This window comes from Haemaphysalis longicornis, unplaced genomic scaffold (genome assembly GCF_048455015.1).
Source record: "Haemaphysalis longicornis isolate Haplotype H1 unplaced genomic scaffold, Haemaphysalis longicornis Haplotype H1 scaffold_3, whole genome shotgun sequence".
Taxonomy (NCBI): domain Eukaryota; kingdom Metazoa; phylum Arthropoda; class Arachnida; order Ixodida; family Ixodidae; genus Haemaphysalis; species Haemaphysalis longicornis.
Window position 1 is genome coordinate 220,473,268 of NW_027526335.1, and position 13,421 is coordinate 220,486,688.

Consider the following 13,421-nt stretch of genomic DNA (forward strand, 5'->3'; position numbering starts at 1 on the left):
ATGGGGAGGGACCCTGGTGTACTAGGATTTTGGGGGCACACCTGAGTGCTTCCCCTCACGATAAGAGCTTTGCGAACGTAGTGTGATTACACTTTCTGTGGGTTGGTAAGACATCTGCTATTGCAATTCTGCAAGGGATAATTATTGCTAACGCTGCAAAGAAATGAGTGCTCCTAAATATGTTGCATTCATTTTAGAAAGGGGCCATTTGTTTTACTTTCACACTTCAGACACAAGCTGCAGTGTGACAGCCAAAGCAAAGACTGCCCAAGCAAAGACTGCCCAAGCAAAGACGGCCCAAGCCAAGACTGCCCAAGCATAGACTGCCCAAGCAAAGATAGCCCAAGTAAAGACAGCCCAAGCAAAGTCAGCCCAAGCAAAGACAGCCCAAGACAACCCACCTTTGTATACATTTGTTTTCATGGCGCCCTAAACAATTCACTTGAGTGGAATTATTTAGTCATGTAAATTTGTGCTCTTTTTGTAATCACCGTTCACTCATTTCAATATATCACCTTTTTCTACTCTTCCCCATCATAAACAAGGTGGAATTTTGTTGTATAAATTTGGAGTGTACTGGTAACCACCATTCAATCATTTGTGTTTCTCAGCTTTTTTGTGTTATAGTTCCCCAATCATTTCTCTGTTATTTAAGGTCACAGCTGTTCTTCTAACCATCATTCAATCACTCTGTGCTTCAAAGCTTTTTTTTTGTTTTCTTGTTTTCAAACATTTCACTAGGTGTGAATTTTTAGTCGTGTAAATTTCTCTGGTATCTACCATTCGATAATTTCTGTGTGCGCATTTTTTTCTTGCATTGTTTTTGCAGCATTCTACTTTGTGTGAAATATTGAAGTCGTGTAACTTTTTACTGTACTCCCAACCACGATTCAATCATTTGTGTGTTTATAAGCTTTTTTAAATTGTTTCATTGGTCTCCTACCATTTTACAAGGTGTAAATTATTTAAAGCGTAAATTTCTGCTGTTCCAATAGTAACCACCATTTAATCATTTCTGTGCTTCCAAGCATTTTTATTGTTTTATTGTTCCTCAATCATATTACTAGGTGTTATGTTCATGTCGTAACTGAGTTTCCACATTTTTTCTTTGTTCCCAAAGTATATCGCTTTGTGTGAAGTATTGAAGTAGTGTAACTTTGTGCTGAATTCCTAACCACTACTCAATAATTTCTTTGTTTCCAAAGTTTTTTTGTTTTCCTGCTAGTTCACTAGGTGTAAATTATTTAGTCACGTAAATTTATACTGCTCTTGTAACCACCGTACAATCATTTCTGTAATACAAGTTTTTTCTAGTGTTCATAACCATTTCCCTAGATGTGAGTTTATTTGAAGTCACTTATATTATCTGGCACTCACAATTACCACTCAATCACTTTGTTTCCTACCTGCTATTGCTTTATTGCTTCTCTTTTTTTTTCACTAGCTGTGAATTATTTAGAGTTACATTAATTTGTCTTGCTCTTGTGACCATGTACCATTCAATCATTTGTGTCGTTCCACATACTTTTTTTGCTTTGTTTTCTAACCATTTCACTTAGTGTGAGATATTTTAAGTTACATAACTGTCTTGTTTTTATAACCTGGGTTGATGTTTGCTTTCTTTCCTATTTTTTGGCAATCTGTGTGTGACTTATTTAATGTCATGCAAATTTGTGTTATTCTTGTTATGAAATCTGTACCCTTTAAGCCAAGGCAGATATATATATATAGCATCAAAACTGGTTGTGTTGCAAAACCATGTTGCATAATTTTGAAGTAAATATTTTACCTGAACTGTTTTGTTTTATGTGTACTTTGAAAGCTTTCTTTTGGCCAAGCTTTACAGCTAGCTTGGCAAGACCATCATTTTAATTAGTTTCTAATTGTTTCTCTGATAGTTTATTTACAGAAAGCCAGTGCAGCCGTGCTGTGTGGTCCGAACCTGGAATGCGATGACACTAGGTTCTCTTAGTGTCAAGGGCACTTGTGCTGATCAGAGCTGGTTTGCTGTTACTTGGTGCCACTTGTTTTCGATGCAACATTTCTTGTTTGGAGCTGTGATTTGTGTGGTTCTGCAAGGAGTTTATGTCAGCTTAGCTCTTCACATGAGACTTCAAGTAGTATGCAACACTTCGAAAGTGTAATCACATTATTCTAGTAACCAGGCACCAAGTAACATTAAACAGTGCTGAATGATGGCATGTATTTGAAGCACAAGTGCCCACGACACGTAGGCAACCTCGCAAAGAGAGCTGGCCAAGCTCCTAAATAATGTATAAAGAATGTAAATTTAATGCATACAGGTTCATCTCGACAATATCATACTAACGTACACTAGATGGGGATTTAACAAAGCAATGTCTGTGCCAAAGACAGCAAAACAATGTAGTGTAGACGTACCAATACGTCTTGCATATGTACCACTACAATATCCATAAGACATACCACTAAGGTAACGTCCCGTAAACAGCGTATAAAAGTACCATGAGACGTCTATAGTACGTCATCCTTCGTGTGATTTGGACGGGTTTTTTGCGGTTGTAGGAACGTTGAGTATATGTAAGTCCGACCCGAACGGTACGTCTCCTGGACATCTGCAACGTCGATTGCCGACATCTCCAGGATATCTACAGAACGTAACGCGGTTTGCTGGGATATGTCACGCGTTCAGTACGGCAGGGATGCCCGCTGTCCCCTTTACTCTTTTGGTTGTACATCGAGTCGTTTTGTGCTAGCTTAATAAACAGCAATATTATTCATGGTTTCCAGTTGCAGGCATGCGAGGTACGTGTATTGGCATACGCGGACGACATCGCTTTATTTTTTCGTGACAGAAAAAGTATTACTAGTGCAGTTGCGTTGCTTAAGACGTTTTGTGAGTATGCTGGGAGCTCTCTATATTGGAGCAAGTGCTTGGGATTTTGGCACGGCAATTGGGACGTAACCGCTAGTGTCTTTGAAGGTATGAACTGGCAGGTTGTGCCGGTCAAATACTTAGGCGTTTCACTTGAAAACTACAGAGATAGCGACCCGTACTGGCGAAGCCAGACGACTGCGATGCGTGATAAAGCAGAAAAGTAGGAAGGGAAGGGGCGTGCGCTGTCGATGTTTGCGCGCGCAACGGTGTGCAACATATTTTTGTTCGCGAAACTTTGGTACGTTTTGCAAGTGATCCACTGTTCTCGCGCCAATGTTCAGCGGCTGCATCGCGTTTGTGCTGTTTTTGTTTGGGGCTCGTCCTGGGAAAGGACAAGTAGGACGAATCTTTTTCGAAGAGTTCGCGAAGGCGGTTTATCGCTCTCGCATCTTTTGAGACAAGTTGTGAATCGTTTTTATTTCTTGCGCGAGGTAAAGGACGCCTTCCTGCGCACTGTCCTTCATGTCAGGTTAGGCCGACTATTGCCCCAATTCATCGTTACGTCATGTCAAAGCTACAACTGAGGAGTTTACGGGTAATTAAAAGAAGTTGTTCAGGCGACACAATTTCTTTGTGTACGGATCTCTATGGAGTACTTGAGTGCCGTGTCGAAGAAAAAGTTGTATAAAGGCCTTGCTGAAATCTGTTTTCCGGTTCCTTTACACCGATCCATGTTTTCGGTGGGACCCGGGCAGAACGTTTTGAAACGGATAAAAGCTATGGCCATTCCCCCTGGTGTAAAAGCGTTTTTCTTTAAACTGCATGCTGGAGTGTTACCAGTTAAAACATGGATGTTGGAGAAGGGTCTGTTTGTGCCATGGGGTGTGGACTGTTCTTTGTGTAAAAAGCCCGAGACGGTGGAACATGTTTTTCTGGATTGTTGGGATGGGGTGTTTTTGTGGGACCTTCTTCAGCGAACTTCAAAAAAGGAGTTTCCATTGAGCTCTTATGGCAACCGGTTTTTAGCGGTAGAAAACGATAATGGAGTGCGTTATGACCTAGTGATGTTGCTGGTCCTCGATGGATTATGGAGGTCACGAATGGCGGCTCGGCACTGTGACGTCGATGGAAAGCCGGCAAGGCAGTATTTCTGCGAGAGTGCTCAACGTAGTGCAGAAATGTGGAAGAGTCAACAAAGTACTCCTGAATGGTTGCATGAATTTAAAAAGGTATTATCTATGCCCCGTTTTTAGACACGTTACGCTGGCTTAAGTGAAGTCAACGCTTTTGTTGTATGTACCGCTGTTTCTGGATTATGTCTGAAACCGGCAATAAACAAAAAAAAAACTCGTTAGTATAGTGGCCAGTATCCCCGCCTGTCACGCGGGACACCGGGGTTCGATCTCCCGCCGGGCAGTGTTTTCTTTTTCTTTTTCCGGTGAATAATAGTAGAGTTTGGCGATCTCTACGGTTTTCCCATTCATCTCTCCTAGTTAGTATCATTCTCCTTCCGGCCGCTGCGCAGTGCGGACGCATGATGGCGAGCTCCATTAAATGCGCGGCTTTGGCGGGCCCATTGGCCCGCGGTACCAGGTCTTCTGTTTTTGACAACTCTGCAAACCAGGAATATCAAGGTATTTTGCCTCATTTGCCATCCTTACCAACTGTTCTGAACACCATTTTTCTGCACGCGGACGTGAAAGCCAGGCCATACAAGGTGGAAGATTTCCGCAACCCGATGGTGTGTCTGCATATGCTGCCCGAGGTTGTTGCCTTGGGCGCATATCAGATGAACCACCTGTGGGCCGGGACATTCAAGGACGCCGAGGCAGCTGCGAAGCTATTCTCGCGCCTCCGAACTTCAAGTGAAGGGGCGGAGGTGCCTCATCTTCGATCCGCGGAGACAGGACGTACGCCTTAAGCTGCACTGGGTGCTCCACAACGTCCCAGACGACGAAGTGCGAGGCGCCCTGTCGCTTTACGGGAAGGTCACCGAAGTGACCCTTAACCGCTGGCGTGTGCCGGGCTGCACTTCGCAGCTCTCGACGATACGCCTCGTCACCCTACCACTTAAGTGAGGCGTCACCGTAGACGACATCCCGCACCAGCTACGCATCGCCGGTGAGCAGGTCCTTGTCGTGGTGCCCGGACGGGTACCGCTTTGTTTGCGATGCCAACGGAGTGGCCACATTCGGCGGGAGTGCCGCGTCCCACGGTGCGGGCGTTGCCGCCGCTTCGGCCACAGCGAGAGCGAGTGCGTCCGCACTTACGCGAACGTCGCCGGACCAGGGGACGACGACCACAAGTCCGAGTATGTGATGGACGCCGAAGACGCGGAGGGCGGTTCGAAGGGCAAGGATGAAGACGTGGTGAAGGAGGCAACGCCCCCTGAAACTGCAGCCGCCGTGGCACCGAGCGCCAAAGCACCCGCCGAAGGAGAAACGCTCACCGTATCCCCGGACGTTCAGGGCAACCAAATCGCCAAAGACAGTGCGGGCGTGGCCGAAGCACCACTTTTGTCGGCGGATGGACAGAACAGCAAGGAAGAAAAGGAGGTTGAGAAGGCAGGTGTCCTTTCTGGTTCTCGAAAGCGTGCAAGGGATTCTGTCTAGGGAAAACAGGCCAGCAACGCCAAGCGGTGACGAACCGCCGGCGTAGGCTACGACGCATGCTTGACGGGCGTCGATGAAAGTGAAACCTAACATCAACGCGGAGCCGCCCAGGAAGCCACCGGACACTTAACAATGGTGGCTCGAAGAGGAGGTGGGATTTTAGCGGCGGCAAGCGCATGCATAGGCGCACGGCCTCCGCGATCTGCTGCCGGTGATTGGCGGTGAGCGCGACCACGGGCGGCGCTGCGGAGCGCGCCTCTGTGACGTCAGCTTAGGGACCCTTGAATTTGTCGTCTGCTTCACTCGGGCTCGCTATACCTGCTGTTTCTTTGCGCTCGGTTGACTTTTGATATTTGCCCGCACCAGATTTGGTTTGTGCGTAACTTTTATCACTATATAAGACTTCAAATCACATACACTAGCTCAGGACCTGATTAAAAGTACAGTTTTTATACCGCTCCGGAAGAAACATCGCCGGCGTCACCCCATACCTTGCGAAGCCGGTCCTGTTCGGAGCGCAAAGAGTCGGAGCCATGCGTCAGCTCCTGTACCCAGCAATCTTTCAAACACAGGGAAACGTCAGCTGCTAATAACCGGCAACAGCGAAAATGCAAGACCAAAAAAAAAATTCCGAGGCCTTCGAAGCTGTCGGCTTTGGCACAAGGCATTACGATTTCCGGTTCTCGTATGTAAGTTAAAACAGTTTTTTCAGCCTTGCCAAACGCTGGAAAGTGTTGTTTCGGGTCAGTTTACGTTGTCATGGCATGAAAGTATGCCGACATGCACTATGGGCCACAAAAAATTCAGGTTGAGTTCCAGAAAACCTAGGGTGTATACGCGCGTCCTGGTACCTAACCAGTGCAGATCCCTATTGAGCAAAACGAGTCACGTGAACGGTAAAAATACAGTAACACTATGTTTGTTCAGACCTGGAGGCACATTTCGGTACATTTTCCCACAGCCATATCACAATATCCAGATATGCAGTATATATTAAAGCCGCATACAAGCGGCGGAGGAGGAAGAGCAGGAGAAGACTTTATTTAGCTGTGAAACCGAGCTGATTAGTGGGCTGGGTCCTCAGTCCAGGAGAACAGAGTGAGAGGAATTTTCTGCAATTGATAGAATGCCATCCCGAGTAGGACAGGATTAGTTCTTTACGCCCGAAAGGCTTGGAAAACAATTAAGTGCTTGTACATATTCGTCGGTTTCTATTCTTGTTATACTGGAAACCGGAACGTATACCATTTATTGCGTTCGTTAGTGAGTATATCAAGCCTTCAACAGCTTAATCATGTCATAAGTGTGCGGGTTGAGAGTCAGTTATGATAACGATGGTTACGATAGAAAATCGGGGCACAAAAGCCGCCTTCCAGTACTCTAAACAAGTTGTCGGCGCCGTTTCGCAGTGGTGTAGCCGAAACATCTTCATTGCATTTGCACGTGAATAAACAACGCACGCTGCGGATATGCACCTTCGTGCACGCAGCCATAACGACAGCCAATTTGTGAATAAGGTACTGTCTGCTTTGCAGCCTGACGAAAATATCCACACGAGAGTTGTGAGCCTCCCAAACACCCCCAAACTTCCTAATAAGACGTTTGTGACGAAGCAGAAAAATTAATACGTTGGGCACAGAAGAAAACATCGTTCTACTATAAGTCAACAACAAAATACATAGAAGAAAGCCGCTTTATTTCCTGCTGTACGCTGCGCGTGTAGCGGCCGCTGCTTGGTGCGTAGCATTAGACTGTTGAGTCTTCATCAGACCATCTCAAAAATACTTTAGGAAAGCCTACGCATTTGGATACTTATAGAGGAGGTCCGAGCACTGAACCTCGCAAATTAGCTAGAAAGGGTGAGTTACACACGATCATCTGACCGATGCTCTTAAGAAAATTGTTCTCTCTCCTTGTGCTCTGCAAACTTGTGCGGAATACATCTTCAAATTATTCAGAGGTATCAGAAGCTGGCAAAATAACTTCATTAATGGAGAGAGAGAGAGAGAGAGAGAGAACCACTTTATTTTACGGCTGGGTCAGGGGGAGGAGGTGGCGGTGGCCCAAAGGGTTTCCGCGACCTGTTGGGCCCTGGAGACGAGGGTGGTCTGGGTCTCCAGGGTCGAGCTCCGCAGGGCCTGCTCCCAGTGGGTGGGTGTGGGGAAAGGGGGAAAAGGGGAGTGCGGGCAGTCACAGAGAGAGTGTAGTTGAGAGTCCCGGGCGCCGCAGAGTAGGCAGAGTGAGGAGGGGAACAGGGAAGGGTGTGAGTGGGAGAGGGAGGCTCTGCAGGGGAAGGAGTGCGTTTGGAGGAGGCGCCAGGTTCTGGCCTCCTCCTGTGTCAGGCTGGGGTGCGGGGGGGGATAGTGGCGGCGGAGGAGGCGATAATGTTGTGTGATTTCCCTGTACGAGATGAGAATGTCCCGGGAGCTAGGAAGGCCGTGGTTGGTCTCCAACGAAGGGCCTGCTCGGGTGGTCATAGCTCGAGCTTCTCGGTTGGCCGCCTCGTTGGCACCTATTCCTGTATGGGCAGGGACCCACAACAAGACCACGGGGTGAGGAGGGGGTTTTCGGAGTAGAATTTGGAGGGCAATTTTGGATATCCGGCCAGCTTGGAAATTTCTGATTGCGGATTGTGAATCTGACAGGATGGTGTCTGGACAGGGGTCTTGGGCTAGGGCGAGGGATATGGCCGCCTCCTCTGCCGCTGTGGCTGAACTCGTGAGGACAGTGAGGGAGTCCTGAGGTGTGCTATCCTCGGAGAGCGCTACTATGGAGAATGCAGATCGGGAGGGGTAGCTAGCAGCGTCTACGTAGATGGTATGAGGTGAGGGGGGGTGCAGGCGTTGCAGGTTCGCTGCGCGTGCAGCACGTCTGGCCGCATGGAATGTGGGGTGAGAGTTGCGAGGTAGTGGCTTAATTCTTATGAGTTGGCGAAATTCTCTAGGGATGGGGACGGAGGATGGGGGGAGGATAGGGGTTGAGATGGAAAGTCGAGCGAGTATGGAACGCCCAGTGTGGGTGCGGGCCAGTCGGTGGATTTGGGCCGTGCGGTGGGCTTCGATGAGTTCAGACGTGGTGTTATGTACACCAAGCTGAAGGAGGCGGTCGGTAGGGGCATTTGGTGGAAGTAAAAGAGCAGCCCTATAGACTTTGCGGAGAAGGCAGTCCGATTTGGCTTTGTCTGATACGGTGAGCCTGCAGTATGGGAGGTGGTACGTGAACCTGCTAATTACGAAAGCATGGAGCAGCCGAAGTCGCTCGGGCTCCGTGAGGCCGTGGTGCCGAGATGTAATACGTCTGAGGAGTCCTATGGTCTGAAGTGTGTGTGAGCGGAGTCGTTGAAAGGTGAGCGTATTGCCGCGGTTAGCTTGTATAGTGATGCCAAGTATACGTATGGAGGGGACGATAGGCTCTCGTGTGTTGTCAATCCAGACGGTGATGGGGGGCGCAGTGGGTGGGCGTGGGCGGGTGGGATGTAGGATGAGAAGTTCTGATTTGTGCGGTGAACATGATAGACCCATTGTGCGGGCGACTGTACTCACAGTTTCTGCTCCTAGCTGCAGCGTCTCTTCGATGTGTGCATCACTGCCACTGGTCATCCAGAGGGTGATGTCATCGGCGTATACAGAAGTGTGTAGGTTGGGGATAGTTAGTAGGGCGGTGGCCACAGGGATCATAGCGAGGTTAAAGAGAAGGGGGGATATAACCGAACCCTGAGGTGTGCCGACTGGTGGTAGGGGGAAGAGGTCTGAGGTAAGGGGCCCTAGGCGAAGGGTTGCTGTGCGGTTACTGAGAAAGGAGGCGACATAGTAGTAAGTGCGAGATCCCAGGTTGAGGGAATTTAGAGACCGTAGGATGGCTGCGTGAGAGACGTTGTCGAATGCTTTGTGCAAGTCGAGGGCTAGGATAGCCGCACTGTCGCTCTTGGATGGGGAAAGAAGTAGGTCATTGTGCAGTTGAAGGTGGGTGTCCTGAGTGGAGAGGCCGGGGCGGAAGCCGGTGAGGTTGTGTGGGAGAAGGTCATGATCTTCTAGGTAGGTTGTGAGGCGGCTTGTGATAATGTGCTCAAGGAGTTTTCCTAGACACGACGTGAGGGATATCGGTCTGAGGTGTTCGATTTTGACGGGTTTATTGGGCTTCGGTATCAGGGAGATGTCGGCATGGCGCCAGGAATTGGGGAGGGTGCCAGATCGCCAGTGGTGGTTGAACAGGTTCAAGATGGTGTCTAGGGTGCATCCGTCTAGGTTACGTAGGAGTTTATTAGTTATGTTATCTGCTCCGGGGGCTGTTTGGCGCCGAAGTTCTGTGATGGCATGTTCGATCTCTGCGATGGTGATGTCGGCGTCGAGGGTGGTGTTAGGCAAGCCCGCGTATGTACCCGTAGGAGTACAGGTGGTACTGAGGGGGATGTATTGGGACCGGAGTTCGGAGATCAGCTGGGCTGCGGTACCAGGGTATGTGTGGATAAGGGAATGAATGCGGGATGATGTGTATTCTTTGGTAGTGGTGGGGTCGAGTAAATGTCGTAGTAGCGCCCACGTGCGCTTCATGGAGAGCCCACCGCGCATATCGTCGCATATTTGGTACCAGTGAGCTCGGGTGAGTGCTGCTGCGTGTTCTTGAATTTGTGTTTGGAGGTACGCGAGCTTGCGGCGCAGGACACGTCTGTGTTTGCGGGTGCGCCACCTACGCTCGATGCTACGATATGCTTCCAAAAGATGCGTCATTCGGGTGTCGGCAAGGGCAGGGGGTATTTCGGGGTCGACGGGGGTGTCATAAGAAGTCTTGACGCGGATTATTTTTGCGAGCCAGCCGTTTAAGTCCGATTCAGAAAAGGTTTCGGGAGGTGGCAGTTCGGCACATTCGGCGCGAAAGGCGTCCCAGTCCGTGACGTGGTGAGGGGTGATCGGAGATGATAGCCGATGAGAAAGCTGAAGTGTCGTCTGGATGATGTAGTGGTCGCTTCCCAGATTGTTGGGGGTGGGTAGCCAGGTGGTGTGTGGGAGGTGGCTGGTGAGTGTTAGGTCTGGGGTCGTGTCTCGTTGGGCGCTATTGCCGATGCGGGTGGGGGTGTGTGGGTCGGTTTCGAGGGTGAGGCGGAGGGATTGGATTGCTTCCCAAAGTAGGCGCCCTTTGCGGGTGGTGTGGCTATATCCCCAGGCGGGGTGCGGTGCATTAAAGTCGCCTAGTATGAGGAGGGGGTTTTTGTTGGCGACGTGGAGGGCTGCTTTGAAGAGGGGATGGAAGTTGTGTGTGTGTTCTTTGGGGGCGCTATAAATATTGAGGATGTACAAAATGGGCTGGGGGGGTTTGGGTGGATAAACGGCGATTAGCACATGTGGAATAGGAGAGGTGGGAAGGGTGATGATAGCTGTGTGGAGGTTGCGGTGAACCAGAGTGGCGATAGATGGGAAATCGGGTGATTGAAATGATTGAAACCCAGGGAGTTTGACTTTAGTAGAAGGGCCTGTTTCTTGGAGCGCGATGACTACCGGAGGCGTGGGCAGGGTGGATAAGAGGGTCTGTAGGACTGCTCTTTTGTGGGCGAAGCCCCTGCAATTCCACTGCCAAATGTGGCAGGCTTCATATATCTTCTTCCAAGTCATCGTCATCAGGGAGAGGGGCAAAGTGGGTGGGGTCAGAGACTGACGGGGCGAATTTGGAAGGTAGTAGTTCCTTCATGCATGTAAGGAGTTCCGTATGGAGGGAAGTATTGAGTCTTGCATTGCTGTCTGGTTGGCTACGATGGTTTGGTGGAGGTTTAGGTACTCTTGTCGTTGTGTCTCAAGAGCTTGTGCTAGATGGGGGGGGGGATTTTGTCTGACTTGTCGTAACCCTCTTCTGGCGAAAGGGCTTTGCGTTTGACAGGTGGCGTTTGGGTGGGGACGGTGGTTGGGTCGAGGTTGGGCTCGTGGGGGGGGAGTGGAGGGGGTTGGGATTGGCTGTGTTGTTGCTGGCGGAGTAGTGCGTTTTCTTGTCGAAGGCGGGTGACCTCTGCTCGAAGTGATTGGATTTCCTTGATGAGTGCTTCATATTGTGAGGGGATGGTGGGTGTGGTAGTTGTGTTTGCGAGAGGGAGGGTTGAGAGAGGGAGCAGACCCCGGGAGCTCACCTGAGTTGAAGTGCAGCTGGTGGGTCCTGCTGTTGATGTGAGGACTTGGCTGTAGGTCTTCGATGAGTGGGAAGGGGTGAGGGGTGCCGTGCCGGATGCAGTTGGGGAGTTTTTGGCTCGGTCCGACTGGGAATTCCGGTATAGGGATGGTTTCTGGGTGCGCCGCGGCTGGAACCTTTTGGCGCAGCCTGTTGTTCCTGTGCTGTGGCCTTCTCCGCAGAGAATGCATGACGGCTTGCAGGGGTGCTGTTCTGCCGGGTTGGTGGTGCCGCAAGTGGTGCAGCGTGGGGTAGGTGGCAGGTTTGGGCAAACGTCTCTCCTGTGACCGGGGGTCCAGCAGTTAAAACATGCTTCAGACTTGCGTTTGAAGGGGTAGCAGCGGAGGAGAGCGGCTCTGTAGCGTACCCAGTAAGGAACCAGGGTGCCGTTGAAAAGTATTTGAACAAGGTGAGTGTTGTGCAGGCGTTTGACGTCGAGGATTTGCAGAGCCGGGTTGTAGTCCACAAGACTGCGTAGGATGGTGTCCGGGTCGTCAGAGGGCGGTACGTCAAAGAGCACGCCGACGGTGGTGTTGTCGGGGGGAGGTATATGGTTGGCCAGGGGATACGTGGCGTCTTGATAGCGCAGGGAGGAGAGGGCAAGGTATTTATGGGCTCTTTCTTCCGAAGGAGTGCTGAGTATGATGAAGTTGGAACGGTGGTGTATTCGCAGTTGGTCTTCCGGCGTACGGGGTACCTGCGCCTGTTCTTGGATTATATCAGCGAGGTATGGTGCAGAGATGGTGTTGAGCGCCAGGCCTCCTTGAGGGCGGAGTATGATCTTGATGTCGTCTGCAGGAAGGGGCTCAGCTGGCTGCGGGGGCTTTGGGGTGGGTCGGCGTTTGTGGCGATGTGGCGGCGGTGCACCGCCGCTGGTGACGTTGGGGCTTTGCGTGGTGGGGGAGTTAGGGGTAGGATGGCCTTGGTGCGCGAGCTGTTTGCGGCGGATGCGTACCCAGCCCGGCTCGTCGAGGACGGCCGGGTCGATGGGCTGGCCTTCTACGACGCATTCCATAGCGGCCGCCATCGCTGCGCTTGTCGGGGAGGCGAGCGAGCGCGCCAGGGAACGCGGGGCGATGCGGTGTTAGGCGAGCGCAGCTGGCGCGGCAGACGCCGCCGCTGCTGGCGGGCCGGGGTCTTTCCAGGTAGCGTTAGGCTTAGCGTCAGGCGAAAACGTGGTCCCACAAGAATCGGGTCGAATCTTGGGCTTGGGTGATCGGGGCTCACCTTGAATGGTATGAGGTGAAAGCGGACGTCTAGAAGAAGGTCGTGGGGCGGGATTTGGGCGGCTGGCACGCTGCGGTAGGCTCATAGAGCTTCCGAAGCAGGAGCGTAGCGAACCCGAGTCCGCACAGGTCGGCCACCTGGTGGCGTTTCACCTCATTAATGGAAATTCGCTTTTTAATGCACCAAAGAATCTAAGCGGGCGATTTCTAGCAGAGGCAATGTTTCTGTTTCCACTCACAAGCGGAGTGTAGCAGACGACAGCGGCGCGAGTCCCTAAGCTGACGTCAGAGCCAGGGGGCGCCACTCAAACATCTCACCGCCAATAGGCGTGTAGAAGTCTTTCATGCCAGTGACAGGGGGCGCGCGTATCGCGTCTTAGATGCCTGTTGCAAAGCGTTTCGGTGGTTTCGGCGTGTTGTCGGTGGAAACAGCGGTCGTTCAGTTACTGCAGTGGCAGGCGTTTGTGCGTTCCCTTTTCCATGGTGCTTTCCCTGCATTTGGAGCTGCATGGAGCTGCGTGTTCTGTAAACGCTGACGTTGGGACGACGTGAGTGATGGCCGAACTTGCGGCTAAA